We start from the raw sequence: 16,586 nt of genomic DNA, 5'->3' as shown, positions 1-16,586 counted from the left end.
CCATTAACAAACACATTGATTTGGACTCCATTTACCAACCGCTCAGAAAAAGAACCAGAAGTGATATCACATACCACAACAGACCAAGACAGATAAATAGCAAGCAGGACAGTACACTAGTGCTTCATTGGATGCTCACCAATAAGGTTACCTAGCATGGTAACGAAATGTCAGAAAACAAATCTACCAGCACAGCGAGCAAACTTACCATCTAAACCACAACCTGAGATACAAAACCTTCTCCAAAATCACATGCACATCTCTTTTCATCAAGAATGAATTGGGAAGGAAGTTTTTTGTAAAATAAATGTGTCACTTTCTGGATAGAAATTTGCATGAAATTTTCCTATCAAGAACAGATATGAAAGTCAACAGATACACACCCATATTACAAACAACTATCAGAATGCTTCAACTAAAAAGAGTAAATAATTAGCAGCACTATTATTTCAAAATGTCATTTTATTTACTTTATGCTGCATTAGCAAAGCAGGACAGTTTTGATAACTAACAGGTTTATTAAGTATAACAAACAAACAGGTTCCAAACAGGAAGGGCTCAGACTTGTGCACCAAGCTAACTTACATCACAGTCACAGTCCTCATACATTTACCATTAGCTTCTGTTCTTTTGCATCTAAGCAGCAGCTGTTTACAAATACCTTTCTCTTCCTGCAGGGTAAGCTCCTCACCCACAACTTTCACTTTCCATATTCACTGGATTGACCTTTGTTTGTTGCAATAGACAACAGATAATCTTTAGCCAAATCATATTGATTACCAAACATACTAAAAATTACCTTTCCTCATGTGATGTAATGCAGAACATATTGGGAACAGAAACAAGTGATCTGAACACACCCAAATTGCTAAAATGGTTTCCTGACAAGATATACAACAAGCAACTAAATTTCTTGACAATAGCGACTTATTTTAAATAGGCTGACACTCTGCATGGAAATTTATTCTCCATGCTCTTTGAAACCCAAGATCTCAGTTGCCTGATGCATTTTGCATCTAGCCAGCAATCATAGGCTTCCCTATCCACATTGCCACACTCAACATATAATATATTACAGATTACGCTACCTGACTCCTACCTCAACAATTTTAGTTGAATATTTCTGCGAAGTAGGAAGACAGGATGGTTGAATACAACATGCCTTAGTCAGATGTACAGCATGGAACGAGACCCTTGCACTACCTCTAATATTTGAATCCTGAAGACGACAAGTGGTCTAAGGCTCACCTTTATAGAACGGAGAGCTGTGCGATGAAAGATATTATTTTTGGAAGTTGGATTTTAAATTAGAGGCAGAGCATTTGGGTCAGTTCTGAGGAGTTTCTTCCCCTCCTTCCTCCCAAAAAAGGTCAAAAGGTCATTTGGCTAGTGATCTAAAATGTATAATTACTAAGAAAGCAAGTGATTACAGTCAAATGTCTGGTAGAGCCCCTGTAGTACTATTCATACGCAAGATGTTTAAACTGTTGAGTTTATGAAAGGCCATGTAAGTAGAACAAAGCCATTAGTTTAGTTGACCTCAGTTCAGAAGAAGAATCAATTGCTTATTCAAAAGAACAGGAATTTGTTTCCTCTTAGTAGCAAAATTAAGTTCCCCTGGAAGAAATGATCACCTCAGAAGAGACCTTGGAGTGCAGGCTCACAGTTCCGTGAAAGTGGAGCCACATGTAGATAGGATAGTAAAAGGCGGTTTATGGTATACGCTTTCCTTTATTGATCAGAGCATTGAGTGTAAGACTGGTGAGGTCATGTTGCAGCTGTACAGTACATTGGTTAGGCCACTTTTGGAATACTATGTGCAATTCTGGTCTCCCTCCTATTGGAACTTGAAAGGGTCCAGAAAAGATTCACAAGGATGTTGCCAAGGTTGGAGGATTTGAGCTATAGGGAGAGGTTGAATAGGCTGGGGCTCTTTTCCCTGGAGCAGAGGTTGAGGGATGACCACAGAGGTTTATAAAATCATGAGGGGCATGGATAGCGTTAATAGACACACAGTCGTTTCCCTGGGTGGGGGAGTCCACAACTATTGGGCATAGGTTTAGGCTGAGAGGGGAAAGATATAAAGGGACCTAACTGGTAATGTTTTTAAGCAGAGGGTGGTGAGTGCGTGGAATGAGCTGCCAGAGGAAGGAGTGGAGGCTGGTACAACTACAACATTTAAAAGGCATTTGGATGGGTATATGAATAGGAAGGGTTTACGAGGGATATGGGCTAAGTGCTGGGAAATGGGACTTGATTAGGTTAGGATATCTGGCTGGCATGGACAAGTTGGACTGAAGGGGTGGTTTTCGCGCTGTACATCTTTATGACTCTAAGACTAAGATCCCTTCTTTGGGATCTCTAATTCAAGCTCTCTTGGCTTGGAAGTATTGAAATTGTTAGAATTAAGAAAGCTTTTCAGGATTGAGAGAAAGTCTCATGCCAACAGACTTAGAAAAGGAACTACAAAATAGTTTCTTTTCTGTGGTGGAGACAAAATCCTTAGAGATGAGCTGGGAGCAAAATTTTTCTAGACAGGAGTCTCATGGTAAATGTTAGGAGACTCTCTGTTGTGTAACACTTAAGATCTTTGGTTGGTTGGTCCGGGTGTCCTAGAGGTGTTCTCTGAAACGCTCCATGTTTCAGAGAAACCGTGTTTCAAAGACCACTCCCTCAGTGATCAGCATTCTGTAAAGACCACTCCCTCCATGACTCCCTCGTCAGATCCACACCCCCCACCAACCCCAACCTCCACTCCCGGCACCTTCCCCTGACCGCAGGAGGTGCAAGACTTGCGCCCACACCTCCCCCTCACCTCCCTCCAAGGCCCCAAAGGAAACTTCCATATCCGCCACAGATTCACCTGCACCTCCACACACCCGATGTGGCCTCCTCTATATTGGGGAGACAGGCCGGCAACTTGCGGAGCGTTTCAGAGAACACCTCTGGGACACCCGGACCAACCAACCCAACCACCCTGTAGCCCAACATTTCAATTCCCCCTCCCACTCCACCAAGCATATGCAGGTCTTTGGACTCCTCCAACGTCAGACCACAACAAAACGACGGTTGGAGGAAGAACACCTCATCTTCCGGCTAGGAACCCTCCAACCACAAGGGATGAACTCAGATTTCACCAGTTTCCTCATTTCCCCCTCCCCCCACCCTGTCTCAGTCAAATCCACCGAATTCAGCACCGCCTTCCTAACCTGAGATCTTCTTCCCGACCTCTCCGCCCCCACCCCAGTCTGACCTATCACCCTCACCTTGACCTCTTTCCACCTATCACATTTCCGACGCCCCTCCCCCAAGTCCCTCCTCCCTACCTTTTATCTTAGCCTGCTGGACAAACTTTCCTCATTCCTGAAGGGCTTATGCCCGAAACGTCGATTCTCCTGTTCCCTGGATGCTGCCTGACCTGCTGCGCTTTTCCAGCAACACATTTCCAGCTCTCTATATAAATGGATCCATGCACAGAATCTGCAATCTGATCCAATTCCTCCAACTGGAGATCACAAGACATGTACTAGGAAAGGCCTGATCTTAGTACATTAGAAATCTTTGCCATGGATTTGCAGACTAAGTCTTTTCATTTTAAGATGCAATTAGCAAATATTTCATTGCAGTCGAATTACAAGTGCCTACATTCATTATTGGTGAGTAACGGCATCAATGATACAATTGTACATAAATGGTGGTGTGTTACCCCTAATTAGTTACTTAAATAACAAACTCTGTTAGAGCCGTCAGTAAAATTACTAAAACAATTATATTAATAATTCAGAAGCTTGGATGAATGACCAAGAACTGTCAATCTCACATGAGCAGCTAAATTGAATTTACATTCTCAAAAGGAAATAACAACCTGGTTTAACTGAAAAAAAAAGTGACAATTTTCTTTGTAGAAAAATAATAGCTCCTTGAAGAAAGTACTGACAAAATGAACCCATCAGTAATTCAAGTCCCACAACATTTATACAAGTGATTTGGATGTGAACGTACGAGGTGTGGTTAGTAAGTTTGCAGATGACACCAAAATTGGAGGTGTAGAGGACAGTGAAGGAGGTTACCTCAGTGCAATGGGCCAAAGAGTGGCAGATGGAGTTTAACTTCAGTAAATGTGAGGTGCTGCATTTTGGAAAGGCAAACTAGGGCACAATTAATGATAAGGCCCTGGGGAGTGGTGTTGAACAAAGAGACCTTGGAGTGCAGGTTCATAGTTCCTCAAAAGTGGAGTGGCAGATAGACAGGATACTGAAGAGGGTGTTTGGTATGCTTGCCTTTATTGGTCAGTGCACTGAGTATCGGAATTCGAAGCTGTACAGGACATTGGTTAGGTCACTATTGGAACACTATATCCAACTCTGGTCTCCCTGCTATAAGAAGGATATTGTGAAACTTGAAAGGGGTCAGAAAATATTTACAAGGATGATGCCAGGGTTGAAGGGTTTGAGCTATCGGGAGAGGCTGAATAGGCTGGGCCTACTTTCCCAGGTATGCAGAGAGACTGAGGGGTGACCTTAGGAGGTTTATAAAATCTGAGGGATGTGGATAAGGTCAATAGGCAAGGTATTTTCCTTGGGGTGGGGGGAGTCCAGAGCTAGAGGGCGTAGGTTTAAAGGTGAGAGGGGAAAAATTTAAAAGGGATCTAAGGGGCAATACAGAGAGTGATACGTGCATGGAATGAGCTGCCAGAGGAAGTGATTGAGACTGGCACAATTACAACATTTAAAAGGCATCTGGATGGGTATGTGAATGGAAGGGTTTAAAGAGAGATATGGGCCAACTGCTGGCAAATGGGACTAGATTAATTGAGGATATCTGGTTGGCCTACACAAGTTGGACTAAAGGATCTGTTTCCATGCTGTGTATCGCAATGACTATGAACATGATTAATTCTCATCTGTCGTCTTCCTGAGGAGCCTTTATTTTCCCAAATCATTATGAAACATATCACACTGGTGCCAATACATTGTGTGTTAATAAGCCAATGAGTAAATACAAAAATTGATAGAACAAAATCAACAAAGTATGACTTATATCACCCCCCCCACCCCAGCAATTTGAAAGCTTGCTATTTAAAGATCAACTGAATTTGAAAATCAAAAGAGGAGAAAAGTTGAATATTACTACTGAACCCAAACCAATACCTCATTGGTGATAATATACAGCAAATAGGAATTTTTACATAATGAAAATAGGAGAGTACAAGCATGAATGATTCTGAACATTTGCTATTATTGCTCATCTTGAGAGCTCAACTGCAAATTTGATCCATGTATTTCCTGCTTCTTGCCCCTCCTCCAGAATAACTTTAGTATTATACATTTGTATTTTGCAGTGAGAATTGAATCCACTGAAATATTAACTTCATTTGCCTCGAAGAGTGTAAAACAGTGCAGCTGAGAATATTCTCCAGTTTGCACTAGATTAGGAGTGTATGTCCAGTCAGTATAGATCAATAAATACTACTGATCCTGCACAAGAGGATTTAGAGACTACTTTTAAAAGGAAACAGCCAACTGCAACTTTTACCAGTTTTGCTGGTAAGACATACAAATCAAAGCACTAAACGTCAGTCTACAGTTTGGGTGGTCAACCTCGACCCTAAGTAAAAACAATGACTGCAGATGCTGGAAACCAGATTCTGGATTAGTGGTGCTGGAAGAGCACAGCAATTCAGGCAGCATCCGAGGAACAGTAAAAATCGATGTTTAGGGCAAAAGCCCTTCATCAGGAATATAGGCAGAGAGCCTGAAGGGTGGAGAGATATGCCTGAAATGTCGATTTTACTGCTCATCGGATGCTGCCTGAACTGCTGTGCTCTTCCAGCACCACTAATCCAGAACCTCGACCCTAAGACAGGACGTTCACTTTGGACCCAAATAGTTGCGGTCAATTCCTACTCCAAGGACATTTAAATTTGATAAGAGTACTGAGACGTGACGAACCATTTAAAGAGCCATCTCTTATTTGAAACAGAATGCAAGTACAAGCACAAAGTCCATAAACAAGCAAATATTAGTGCTGTCAAGAATCACCTATTAGGTGAGGTGGTGGAAGGAGAAGGGACGAAAATAAAAGTTACAACTTCATCACTAAGCTCACCAAAAGAGTAAAAAGAATGCTTGCTTCATATTGTACAACTTTGACAGTGAAGTGCAATGTCAGACCCTCCAACAGATACCATCTGTCTGTAGAGAATTTATATTCATGAAGGAAACTAATATCAAAAACCAGGGAGGCAAATTTTGTGAGGGTTCTGCTGTTTGTTCAGACTTTGAGTTGTGAACATTAGAGATTCCAGGAAAATGGAACAAGTTATTTCTCCAAAAAGTTTTAAAAATGAATACATTTCATGACTTACAATCATGCATGCATCACTGGAACAAGTTACAGGCTCGTGTGCTGAATATACATTTTGATATATATGTTTTAAAGGGAGCCTGGTAAGTTTCTAGAAGCTAGTATTGCTGTTCATATGTTTGCAATCTAATTTTTGTCTTTGTAGAAATTGAAGAAAATATTAATTGCCTCAGGGATCAGTTGAAATATTGGTCATATATATCAAATTCAAATTAAGACCTATTCAAAGTTTGTGAAAAGATTTGTAGCTTGGGTGCTCGTTGTTGTGGTTCTGTTCGCCGAGCTGGGAATTTGTGTTGCAGATGTTTCGTCCCCTGTCTAAGTGACATCCTCAGTACTTGGGAGCCTCCTGTGAAGCACTTCTGTGATGTTTCCTCCGGCATTTAGTGGTTTGAATCTGCCGCTTCCGGTTGTCAGTTCCAGCTGTCTGTTGCAGTGGCCGGTATATTGGGTCCAGGCCGATGTGCTCATTGATTGAATCTGTGGATGAGTGCCATGCTTCTAAGAATTCCCTGGCTGTTCTCTGTTTGGCTTGTCCTATAATAGTAGTGTTATCCCAGTCAAATTCATGTTGCTTGTCATCTGTGTGTGGGGCTACTAAGGATAGCTGGTCATGTCATTTCATGGCTAGTTGGTGTTCATGGATGCGGATTGTTAGCTGTCTTCCTGTTTGTCCTATATAGTGTTTTGTGCAGTCCTTGCATGGGGTTTTGTACACTACATTGGCTTTGCTCATGCTGGGTATCGGGTCCTTCGTTCTGGTGAGTTGTTGTCCGAGAGTGGCTGTTGGTTTGTGTGCTGTTATGAATCCTAGTGGTCGCAGTAGTCTGGCTGTCAGTTCGGAAATGCTCTTGATATACCATACTGCGACCACTAGGACTCATAACAGCACACAAACCCACCGCAGATGACAAGCAACATGAATTTGACTGGGACAACACTACTATTATAGGACAAGCCAAACAGAGAACAGCCAGGGAATTCCTAGAGGCATGGCACTCATCCACAGATTCAATCAATGAGCACATCGACCTGGACCCAATATACCGGCTACTGCAGCAGACAGCTGGAACTGACAACCGGAAGCGGCAGATTCAAATCACTATAAATGCCGGAGGAAACATCACAGAAGTGCTTCACAGGAGGCTCCCAAGCACTGAGGATGTCACCTAGACAGGGGATGAAACGTCTGCAACACAAATTCCCAGCTCGGCAAATAGAACCACAATAAGACCTATTGCCAATTCATTTTCTAACCTCTTGCTGAAACTCTCCTTCAATTGCCTCACTTAAATTCTGTAACTCCAGTCCTTTAACGTTGCATTATTTCCTTCCTGTTCCCAATGTTCCACTGCAGTGAAACAGATTATGTTCCCATTGCAAATGAACAGTTTCTTTCTCAATCTGTAGTGCAGAATTGTAACATTTCACATTGTCATACATAAACTACATGCGTTGTGTCATATCCAATTGGGGAGCACAATAAGTACAATAAAAGTAATTGACTAGAATGTATCAAGTGACACAATGTCTTGTTGTCCTGCTGAAATAGAGTCCTGTGGATAGGTGGAAGGGCCATTGGCCTTCTACAGCTGCCCTCAGCCTCTGTTAGATGCCTCTAATGTTGAGGTTTGAGAAAGAGAAACTTGCATACTGGGGTGCCCCTGAAGCAAAATGAAAAAGGTTTTCTTTCCAATTACTTCCAAGGCCAGACACAATAACTCATTAATTGTTGGGGATGGAGAGGAGTTGGGGAAGGAAGACACCTTCTAATACACACCCAAACCCATGGTGCAGCCACTGCTACCAGGGTAAGGGGTTATAGAGAAGGCCAGCGAAAGTGCCCTTGATTGGTGTAACTGCCCACCTACTTCTGCTTGGCACATGGCTGTGATGCTCAGGTTCCTGCTGTTGCTAATGCTCAGTGGCAGCAGAAAGATACTGTGCTTCTCCTGAATACTATTGTAAAAGGCCTCCCATAAAGATTCCAGAGAGCTGGTAAATACCAGCCCCATGTCTCTAAAGCAGATTGAAAGCATTTTGGTAAGTGGAGAGTTGTATGCGCAAACGTTTGCTGAAATGCAATTGGTTTTCTGCCAACTCAACAGCCATGACGAGCTGTAGTGCCACTATTGCTCATATCTTTCTTACCATGTTATCACTCCTGAAGTGTAGAGAGTGGCAATTACTGTCCATGTTTTGTACAAACTTGTCAGAAACTAGTCTATATGATAGTAGGATTCATGATTTAAGTTCAATCGCAGGATTAGTAAGGTTTTTCAGTAATTATACTTGATCCTAAAGTCTAGTGACTTGAATATTTTCCAACAGAGGCAATATGGAGGCACCTTTAATTAAATGACTCTACCCTTGGCATTTGAGATGAAGTTCCCACCCTCAGCTGTAGGCTGCTGAAAGTCTGATTTCTGAAGTCAAAGGGTTGAAGAGGACAGGCTAATTGAGAGCACAAAAACTTGGCAAAAGAAATATAATATGGAAAGGTGTGAGGATATGCTGTTTGGCAAGAAGAACTGAAGGGCTGAATATTATTTAAATGGACAGCAACTGCAGGAAGTTAGAGAGACAATTGGGATCTTGTGCATGAATCACAAAAATGCTAGCATCCAAGTTCAGAGGGTAATAGAGAAGGTAAATGGAATGCAAGCCTTTATTTCAAAGGGAATAGAGAATAAAAATTGGGATACCTTACTAATGCTATAAAAAGGTTGACATAGTTGGGGCAAATCTTACCTCAGGTCACCATACCTGAGGTGAGGGGCTAGGTTGAGAAGACAGGACCTAAGGTCAGCTATATGGAATCAAACCTGCAACGGTTTGCTTCACTCTGCATCATAAACCAGCCATCCAGCCAACTATGCTAACTACCCAAGTAACAAAACAATACAATGCACTACTTAGACTGCAATTGGAATGTAATTCTGGCCCTCTTATCCAAGGAAAAATATATTGAATCAGGGGCAGTTCAAAGAAGGTTCACTAGTTTGATCCCAGGTATAGAGCACTCTGCTCATGGAAGAATGGTTGAGTAGTATGGTCTTGTACTCACTGGAGTTGGAAAAATGAGACAAGATCTAATTGAAAGTAAAAGTCAGAGGGCTTGACGGGGTAGACATAGATAAAGATGGTCTCCTCTTATGGGAGAGTCTAGAATCAAAGGACTCACCCACTTAAGAGATAAAAACAGTTTTATTTTCTTTTCAGAGGCTGGTGAATCTGAAATTCTTCACCAGAGAGGCCTACTAAGGCTGGATTGTAAGTATATTGAAGGCGGAGATTAACTGACTTTTTTTTTTTTACAATTGGTAAGGAAATCATGGGAAAAGGAGAGTGAAGTTAGAGTCATCAGACTAGCCATGATATCATTGAATGAAGAAGTGGACTCAACAGATTGAATATCCTACTTTTGCCTACATCTTATGGTCTTAGCATATTTGGGAGTACAGTAGTTCCTTTGGCCTAATTGATTGGGCTCAGTTACAATGTTATGTAAATGCTGTGAAAGAGATCCATTTTCTTTGAAACATTGCTGATTACTGTTCAGTAGCAGGAGTCCTGGCTGATATCTTGCACTGAAAATGGAGACTATTAATAGAGAACAACAACAACATTGTCAGAGATAACTCCAAAATAGACTTAAAAATACTTGAACAAAATCTAATATGATGAAAGGATTAGATGGTGTACAAAAGGGATAGATATTAGCCTCTTTCAGGAACTTGCCTGGTCACTTAAGCATTTGCAGAATATACCATTGAGCGAGGCAAACATCCACAATTTGTTCCAGCAATGCATGTTCGCCAGTGATTAACAAAATCTATTAGTGTGAATTGTTAATGCAGATTTTTACTGCAGAACATATTTGCTCCTTGACGCACTGAAATGAAAGATAGCTGTCAGGGATGTGACACGTAGTGTCGGAAAAAATGAGTTTTGCAGAATGCCTGTGCTCTTCATTCTAGAAGGGAAGAGGATGAGGAGATCTTGAGGGCATGTAAACTGTAGAAGTGAATAATGTGTACCAGTACATGTGAAAAAGCAGCTACAAAATAGCATAAGACAAATTCAGAACTGCGGTCAGTCCATATATATGGTGATCAACATGTGAAATGATCATCCTGGAAAGACAGTGGAAACAAAATCTCAAGAATCAGTAGACATTATGATTCGAGAAAGGAAAGGATGGAGAAGAACTTCTATGGAAAGAATAGATCTCAGTCTGGATGCAAGCTAATTGGTCAAACAGAAAATTAAGACACCTTTTATGGTGGGTAGGGTTTATTAACTACTCAATCTCAGTTTTATTTTTCAAAGATTCTCATATTAATGCAGTTTTCAACTAATCCCATAGGACAGTTTGCTTCCAGTTGGTCTTTGAGATATATTTTTGAAATCAACCTGTTCAGAGATGTTATTACAAGCCTCTGCAGCATATAAAACTTGAACTCAGACCTTCTGCCCGGAGGCAAAGACACAATCACACGAGAGCCCATACTACTCAGTTTTACAGTTTCAAACACACTAGAACGCTCACCTGTCACCCCCTTCTTTAAATAAAAAATCCAAACTGTGCTTATACATGCCTGAACATTCTCCCCACCCCCCCCCCCCCCCCCACCACACCCATGTCACTCTCTTTATATCTGCACAAGTGAATCAGTTAGCTTAAATAACCTAATTACTTGCTAGATTAACAATAGATTCACCAAATATCTACCTTCATCAGTGCTTAATTTTCAAATATAAATCTAGCTGCAGTTCAAAGGCTCACTGCTCAAATTGTGTGTGTAAGAGACCAGAGTGATCCTGAGATGCTCTTGATGAACCAAACAGCAGAGGATTTTAACTCATCTTTGCTTTATCTCCAAGTGCTGATTGGTAGGAGTAGTTTGGATGAGCAAGCTACAAAAGTAGGAGGTTGGTCAAGGCAGCATGGGAAATGTTGAGACCAGAAATACAAAAGTAATGGATGAGAGTGTTTCAGTGGGTAAGCTGGATGGGGGAAAATGATGTTTGAAGTGGAAACAGGGTATTTTAGTAATGGCAACATACAAATAGTGCCACATTATGAAATATGTAGTTTACATGTGAAAAAGCTTGAATTTTCAATACATTTGAGATCCACAGTAAAATGGACTGCCACATTGTTTTTTATGGTGTACCCCCCATCATGCAATGATCCTGTAGATGGTTGCATCAAGAATCTTAAGATAGCACAGAGAGTAGGAATGATACACTTTAGAACCAGGCTTTTGCTGATTGTGACATATTTCCAGTCCCGAAATATCACATCCACAGCATTCTCTTTCTCCACTGATCTTAAAAAAAAACAAAGCCGATTCCCCAGCTTGAGGTAAATCTAAATGAGATGCAATGAGTTCCCCATGGTACCTCCCTTCAATTTGCAAATTGCACCATAAAGAACATCAACATTTTACTTCTCAAAAATCAAGTATTGTGTATCAAGGTCAGTTCTCAGATAGATAACATATTAATGACATCATCATAAAGCAGCAGGGTACAGAATTTAATTGGAACAAAACTAACTGATACTGACAGTTTAAATAAAAAAAAACAAATCTGAATTTATACAATGGTCACTGATAATGAATCACTTCTAAAGAGTCAATACAGGGAAACAATATGTTTAATTTGCAGACTGGTAGAGCACAAGGACAGCAATGTTCAGATCATCTGTTTTAGAATGGTGGCTGTTTAGGGGCAGATATTGCCAAGGCCAGACAGAGATCTTCCTAACCCTTCACGTAATACCATGGGACGTGTTTTGTTTTTAAACCATCTAGCTGAGGGAGCAAGATAGGTCTTTCCGATTTCATTTAAAATGCTCCCTCATATTGTATTGATCAGATGCTCAAGCCTCTATAGGGAGTTTCTAATTCCCCCCAGGTTCCTGTGGGGGTTAAGACATTGCCAAGATTGAGCGTTTGGAGATTTTTCTGAAAAACTGTTAAATTTAAATTTTACATTAAATTTATTGATTTAACATCTAAAATATAGTGAGGAATGTTCCACAGTCATAAACATCAGTTCCAGAACATGCTGTGGTGTTTTCCCTTCACATTGCCAATTTTAGTTATCTTCACATGGACTGGCCTAATTTCAAGCTCAATAAACATGGCAAGTTCAAGTTTTCTTTAAATTCAGAGATAAAAGACTGATTACAGGCAGTATGGAAACTGATCCACTGCTGGCATTGTTGGCTACTGCATGTGTCCCCTGAGTATCTTCTTGGTTGAAGTTAAAGTAGATCTGCTTCTGTTCCTTATTCAGAGGTTGCGCTTTCTGGGCTACACCAGATGACTATTTATACAATCTGCCAACTTAGCAAAAAAGGTTTGAAGAAAATGCCACTTTCTGGATGTATTGATCTTCAAAACATCCAAGTGCTGTGGATTATAAAAAACCCTGCCAGTCAGGCAGCATCCAGGAGCAGGAGAGTTGACATTTCAAGCATAAGCCCTTCATCTGGAATGCTACGTTATGCAGAACATTGGCATATTATAGATCCATTCCTCACTGACAAAAACAGGCTTGCGCCTGTAATTTCCACATGACATTCCATCATTTTCTCAATGATGATATACTATAAGAAGGTTCCCTTGTGTGACTCAGATGAGCGCCAATGTGAATACTCCCACAATGTATTTTTGGATAGAGAGCATCAATAATTCACATTTCTACAGTATTCTAATGCATGATTGACTATTTTAACATGGTAGTAGATGACAAGATTACTAAGCAGGAGGGAGAAAGGCCCAAATGTTAGGAGCAGACAAAAAAAGTCCAAAGTGGTCCACAAGGTAGCTTTCTAAGATTGAGATGAAGTTGGCTTTGAATTTGAAATCTGATCCTCTGGGAGATGAGAAAACGAGACACATTGGAAACAAGGTTAACAGAGGGGTAAAGCAGGGCATCACTGCATAACGTAAAAACTGACCGAAGTCACTAAAAGATAGTGCACAAATGAAGAAAAGTGCAAAGAAATCCTGGTGTATACTATCGATGACAATGCAAACACTTGTGCAGAGGTCATTGGAAGTGATGTAATAGCTAAAACAAAGCGTAGGAACAGAATAAAGAGAAAGGAGTGGCAAAAAGATGAATCGTGAATGAGAAGCAAGCATTAAAAGACAGAAGCTCAAGAGTACTACAGGATGCTATCAGTGATTGTGTCAAGTGCAAAATCAGACTGCACGTCAGGCACCTGAAAGATAATTTTAGGCCAAGTCACTCACTGGGAAACTGACAGGAATGACAGGATGCCATTTGATTTGTCATTCTGTCCAATTATCATTGAAGTTATGGGGGAAACAGTGAATGTCTACAATGAACCCCATCCTACCAGTTTTCTTCAGATGGGTTAGATCAAGATGACCTGTTTAATATTGTAGAACATAGCTTTCAAAACTAGAACCTGCAGCCAAGGGGATCTTTGGGCCCTCATATTCTCTATTTTTCAACAGCAGCAAGTTCCAGTATCTCAACATAAATGGACCAAAAACTTGCAAAGACAACAGCTATCTCCTTAATAGCAATGGGGTTTTCATTGGGTCCAATAACTCTCATGCGGGAGCTTCCAAACACTCAGAGCTGCTGGTCACCAGAAGCTGCCAGTCCCATTCTGACCGTGGAAATCGCTGATAGCACAACATCCACCTGCGGCCTAATAGTAGCACTGGATCCCACAGGCCACAGCTGAATGATGGTAGGAAGGGAACCACAGAGTGGGTGTCAAGGGAGGTCAAAAGATGGCCCTCAGCAGGGACTGCTCCCCCCCTTCACCCAACATCAGGTCCTTGATCAGGCACTAAGCACCTGTGAACATGTGACCCCAGCCTCCCTTTTCCCAGAAGCAACCTGGCACAACCTCTGCCTTCCCATGTTGACACCAATAATGGCAACATGAAGCCCTTAAAGAGGTACTACTTGAACAATGGAGGGTTTCATTTGTCACAATAATGGGATGGCCATCCTGTCCTTGCCTAACTGGGGTACACCGTTCCCAGCCAAACTCTACCTTAAACTTAACATGTCACTTACCTATCTTTTTGTTGCAGATTTGAAGTGGAATTCTTTTAAACAACATTTTATGAACATTCCAGTTTACTCAGAGGTATAGAGAACTCTAGCTGCTATTCCAGCTCCCAGTTCTTTATTTTAAAAAAACCATTGAATGCATTTGTGGAAATTGGAGTTAAACCCAAAACACTTTTCCACCTTCATCCAACCAGTTCCAAAACGACTCTTGAAATTATTCATCATTCTCTCTCCTTCAGGCTATACAGATGTGAATGGGGATAGCACCAAAGTTATCTCACGAATTACTTTAATGATGTTAGACTAGTTGTTTTCTATGTTTGCACCCATGTCCTTCATTTCTTCGTACACGACAATTTAACAGCAAATCGAAACGTTAACTTTATTTCTCTGTCCACAGACCAGAGTTACTCTTTCAGATTTTCAGTATTTGCTCTTATTAAGAGTATGACTTATTAGCAAATCCAGTGGTGAACAGTACGGAAGTAGGAGAGGACCGGATAACAGCAAGCATCACATCAGACAGGACACTTATTGTCATTGGCCACAGTCCACTAAGGACCTCACAGTCATCTCACTGCATTAAAAGAGAATACCTACAATTGGCGCAAATTAGACAAATGTAGGTCAGAGGTCTCGCAATTCGGGAGAGGGGTAGAATCCTAGAGATCTCCAGAAATACCGTAGAATATCCCAACCCGGACACAAAGCCCCGTGTGTGTGTTATTTCACTTCAGGGAAGTGATCCACTCTTTCTTTATGACAGTGTTAAGTCAGGCAAGATAACGCCCTTTAAAACTCGCCAGTTCCTCAATTCTCGCCGTTCTCTCGCTTCACCCACCACCCCGCCCCAAATAGCGCACAATCGACACAAATATTTTTTCCTCTTTAAACTTAAGAAATGGTCGGCGGGCCATCCGATAGAAAGAGGACATAGCCCTCGGTGCGGTAGTACCCCACAGACTGATACATCGGGTCACTTACCGGGAGTTCCAAACATCAAATCGGAATATTACAAAATTAAAAAAAAACTTACATTCGCACCTTCAGACCACTCAGCAACGCTGCCTGTGCTTAACTGACCACCTTTCTCTTAATAAGCTTACACAACAATTCCACACAGCTTCAGCAAAAGTTTCAATTAAAACCAAACACGTACCTTAATTATTTTATTCTTGGGAATCACTTTATCAACTCTCAGCAAAAAAATCTTCCAGAGAAAATAAAATGGTTGGATGCTTTTTTTTGCCTTGATCACCAGACAGCAGTGTAAAATCCCATAGTTACTCTCAGCTGGAGATTTCCAATAGTTGCCTGGTCACTTCTTACATTTCGTGACCTATTTCCTGGTATGTGGTTGAGCTTGTGAAGCAGTTTACTCGGCTTGACTAGTGACCCCACCCCTAAAGTTGCTAATTGGTGCTGAGGGAAGCAATACTCATTCAGGAGGCGGTGTTTCGGACACAGTCAAGTTGCAGAGTTTCAGTTTAAATCTCCACTGCCAACCCTATGATTAGGAACAGAAATATATCCCATTAAGGCAAGTTACGAAAATCCACTCAGAGCGATTAAAACGATCAGTAGGTATACTTTGAATAAACTCTTACGGTCGTTTTACGCCCTGGGTACATGTTTCACGCTCAATTAATCATTTTTTTTCCTATTGTAATTTGGTGGGTCAATGATCTTTAAGAAGACTCCTCTCGTGAGAATGATTCTGAGACTTCTTCACCTCATTTACGTAAATGGGGAAAAATTTTCCAGTTACACCTCGCGTTGTTGGAATTATCTACAATGTTATATGGGTCTGCCGCAGTACCTTAAGGTGTTAGACAATTTATGACGCTACACGTTCGTGTTTGGTGGCTATCTGCCCACATCCGACGGCTGTAAACACACCGCGAAACTAGTCGATAGGACACCATCTCCAGATGGCATTTAAAACCTCCAGTAATTGGCTCTTACTTTGGTGCAGGAAGAAGCGGATCCAGAAGTAATTGGTGTTATTCTACCTCTAATTGGAAGAAATTGTTTTTAAAGTTATGATATGGCAGGTCAGCCAGCCAAGTGGAGGGTAAATCGTGCGGTATATGGGAGTTCATGGACATATGCATTCTACATCTGCAAAAAGCATCACACTGACT

At 41.2% G+C, this 16,586-nt stretch overlaps 1 protein-coding gene across 4 annotated transcripts in view; it reads right to left on the bottom strand.

The window, feature by feature from the left end:
* Window positions 1–16,349, bottom strand: part of LOC122560162 (tyrosine-protein kinase HCK-like) — a 92,945-nt gene extending 76,596 nt beyond the window's left edge. For 2 of the 4 annotated variants that reach the window (XM_043710496.1, XM_043710498.1), the window contains exons 1-2: window positions 16,262–16,349; window positions 15,602–15,949 (exon numbers count right to left, since the gene is read on the bottom strand). The gene's annotated coding sequence lies outside the window, so the exon portion shown is untranslated. The remainder of the gene's footprint in view (window positions 1–15,601; window positions 15,950–16,261) is intronic. The other 2 variants (XM_043710499.1, XM_043710497.1) reach the window with 2 other exon arrangements.
* Between the last annotated feature and the right edge of the window lie 237 nt (window positions 16,350–16,586).

This window comes from Chiloscyllium plagiosum, chromosome 20 (assembly GCF_004010195.1).
Source record: "Chiloscyllium plagiosum isolate BGI_BamShark_2017 chromosome 20, ASM401019v2, whole genome shotgun sequence".
NCBI classification, from domain to species: Eukaryota; Metazoa; Chordata; class Chondrichthyes; order Orectolobiformes; family Hemiscylliidae; genus Chiloscyllium; species Chiloscyllium plagiosum.
Note: the sequence above shows the minus strand (reverse complement) of the source record. Positions and strands in the feature narration are given on the sequence as shown.